This window comes from Triticum dicoccoides, chromosome 1B (genome assembly GCF_002162155.2).
Source record: "Triticum dicoccoides isolate Atlit2015 ecotype Zavitan chromosome 1B, WEW_v2.0, whole genome shotgun sequence".
In the NCBI taxonomy this organism is placed as follows: Eukaryota; Viridiplantae; Streptophyta; class Magnoliopsida; order Poales; family Poaceae; genus Triticum; species Triticum dicoccoides.
The window spans coordinates 114748234-114751815 of record NC_041381.1 but is presented as its reverse complement, the minus strand read 5'-3'; positions in this window follow the sequence as shown (position 1 = coordinate 114751815).

The window sequence follows — 3582 nt, the reverse complement described above, 5'->3', positions numbered from 1 at the left end:
TTACAACTCAGAAATAAAAAGAAAAAAATAAATGTAGCAGAAAAGAAAAAAACCATATAAAAAACCACTCAGAAATAAATAGAAGAAAAAATAGTTTTGATTAACTTTACTAAAAAAATGAGCATAAATGCTTATTTTTAATGACTTATTACAACTCAAAAATAAAAAGAAAAAAATAAATGTAGCAGAAAAGAAAAAAAACTATATAAAAAACCACTTAGAAAGAAATAGAAGAAAAAATATTTTTGATTAACTTTACTAAAAAATGAGCATAGATGCGCTTATAGAGAAAATTCGACCTAAATTCATAATAAATTTCTACTAACTTTAGAGAAATTTAGTATGAATTTAGGTCAAATTCCCTGTATAAGGGCATCTATTTTCATTCTGAGAGGAGCTCAACACGGCAGAGAGGGAGGGGCTTATAAACCGGTGTGAACCCCTTCGATTGGCGAGGTGGGACTAAAGTGTGGCCGCAACGAGGACCAACCCTTTAGTCCCGGTTGGTGGCTCGAACCGGGACTAAAGGGCAGCCTTCGTTCCCGATTCAAGCCTCCAACCGGGACCAATAGTGGTGGGCCAGGAGCGAGGCCCATTGGTCCCGGTTCGTCCCACCAACCTGGACCAAAAGGTCCAGACGAACCGGGACCAATGGCCCACGTGGCCCGGCCGGCCACCGTGGCTCACGAACCGGGTCTAGTGCCCCCATTAGTCCCAGTTCTGGACTGAACCGGGACTAATGGGCTGACCCGGCCTGGACCATTGCCCCCTTTTCTACTAGTGACTGGAGGGGGCTAGGGTTACACAATGTCGGTTACAGAGAAAAGGAATGTAAATATCTGAATCGCCAAGCTTGCTTTCCACGCAAAGGAGAGTCCCATCCGGACACGGGAAGAAGTCTTCTGTCTTGTATCTACATATCTGAATCGCCAAGCATGGTTTCCACGAAAAGGAGAGTCCCATCCGGACATGGGAAGAAGTCTTCTATCTTGTATCTTCATAGGCTATGAGTCCGTTGCGCAGATTGTCTTCGGCATTGGAAGGTGGGTTCCCTCTCAGAATACTTCAATGTACCTAACTTAAAGAGCAGTATCCGTCTTTCCATTTAATGTCGCGCTCATCGGCTTCTGCACCTTCATGATTTCAGCTTCCAAGTGTCGAGTGAATAGGAGAGGTCGGGGAATTTTGTTCACTTACCACCCTGACCATACAAGAAAGTCATCTATTTAAAGAGACGGGGATCTTCAGATCCAGCCCACACTAAGCGCGGAATCCTTAGAGCTTGCCAGCAGAAAACACCCCAACATGGCTAGCGCTCCCAGCTCTTCCTCCCGCCCTCATGGCCCCGAACAGGGTGCTTGGGAAAAGTGTTCCATATCCCATGGCCAATAGGTGAAGCTGCAGACCTAGGGATTTCTCTCCCCCCCCCCCCCCCCAGATCTAGTCCCTATTCGAGCCGGATTGGCTTCCTTCGACGGTGGGGAGCAAGTGGAGAAGTTCCCCAACCCATCCAGGGGGGAACGAGTATGCTTTGTTCCCTACTTGTTGAGAGGCGTCGGATTTCCAAACCATCCGTTCCTTCGAGAGCTTCTAGAGCATTATCGCCTCCAACTACACAATATCACTCCTGCCTCTATCCTGCACATCACAGGTTACGTTGCTCTTTGCGAGCTATTTCTGGGCTTGTGAGGCCCATTTCGAGTTATGGAAGAAGTCGCTTTGCCTTGTCCCTCGTAATCAAGAGGAATCAATATTCCAAGTGGGCGGAGCCGAGATATGGCGCATCGCCAGGACCGGATACCTATCCGGTCTGCCGAAGAAGGCATTCAAAGAATGGCCTTTTGAATGGTTCTATGTTGAGGACGTCTTCCTTCCTGACCCAGTCCGAAGGGGTCTTCCTGAATTTGGAAGTGCCCCATTGAAGAAGCGCCTCAGCTGGCGTCCCCGGAGCCTCAGGGAGGAAGATAGCACGGAAGTCCACTAATTGATGAGCAAGATAAAGACGCTCGCTCAATCCGGATTGTCAATAGTGGAGGTTATGGCGATATCCATAATGCGAGGGGTCCAGCCACTCCAATAACAAGGGCACCCTATGTGGCACTTCCATGGAGAAGATGATGCCAGCCGCTACGATCGGAAGGGTCCGGACACTTCTTTGCTTTGGCGAAATATTGTCCGTATTATACAAAGGGGAGAAAGAGGAGTTCATCCGCATTAAGCCTGGAGATGGATTTTCCATGTACAACCCTCTCATCTGGGTGAGTTTCCATCCCACTACTCTACTACATTTAATCCCTGAGTCCTTTTTCATAAATATTAATCCGTCCATTTATAACAGGAATGGCGGAAAATCACCAGGGAGATCCACAGCCCCGCACCACAGCCAGAGGACCACAACCGGGCCCTTGACCCCGGATTCGAAGAGGATCCGTATATATTCGTGAAGCTCGGGGAAGGGGTGTTTACCAGGCGAGCCATGACAACACAGAAGTGCCCATCATTGCTGACTATCCTGGCCTTCTCCCTGCATCACATTTAAGTAATCAGGAGACTTATCCTTTGAGAGAATTTCCTCTTTCCGCCTTACCCACCGCACTATCTTATGCTTTAAAGGGAAGGCGATCGGCACGCCATGCTGCACCAGAAGCGAGTCGCAAGAAAGCGGCGCCTACGTCGGGCTGGCCCTCGAAGAGGAAGGCAAATAGAAATATGGCCGAGCTTTCATCGAAGAGGTATGGTTTTAAATATGCTCCATGGTTGTCATCTTAGAGTATGACACTATCCGTTGTGTCTTACCAGGAAAAATATTCGCTGGACTGTGTCCGAAGATCCTGCCGGTCATGTCTCTACTAGCCGGATTCCGGACCCTGTCTCGAGGACTGAGGCTAACGCGGAAGTGACACCAGATTTTCCTTCTTCGGAGGATTCGGATAAAGTATCCATCACAAACTCCAAAGTGGAATGCGCCATGAATCATCGGCGCCGGCGGGCCATTCTACGCGACCCCGGGTTTTCGGAAGAGGCTTTCAACGCCTTCAACTCAGGTGTTGCATACATCCGAGTTGCTCGAGATGGGCTTACTAGAGCCACTGGCAAGTATTTGAAGGATATGCGGATAAGTTCACACTTGCACAATTCTCATAATTATATACAAGTAGCCCCCGAGACTTGAAGCAGTTGGAAGCAACTGATTTGGGGATCGTTGTATATCCAGGTGCTCACAGAGAAGAACAACCTGTTATCTCAGGAGCTGGAAACGTGCCAGACCCAGCTAGCCACTGCTACTGCCGTACTGGAGAAATCCAAGTGTCAGGACCCCGACTCAATGCCACATCGATCTAGCATGTAACACCTCATATCACTTTGCGGCCTCACGCACGGTATTCCCACGGGTGTCGTCTTACCTTTGCCCGGGACCGTTTGCGCCTTTTGGCTCACGTATATGATAGTGTCGCTAGCATCCATATGATAATGAGCCCGGGCTAACATGACTAGTCGTAAACCCAAAGTGGCACGGACTTACAGGGACAGGCATCCATGACCCAGCATCGAACGTGTCGGTCATCAGCAAGTGGGTCCGGG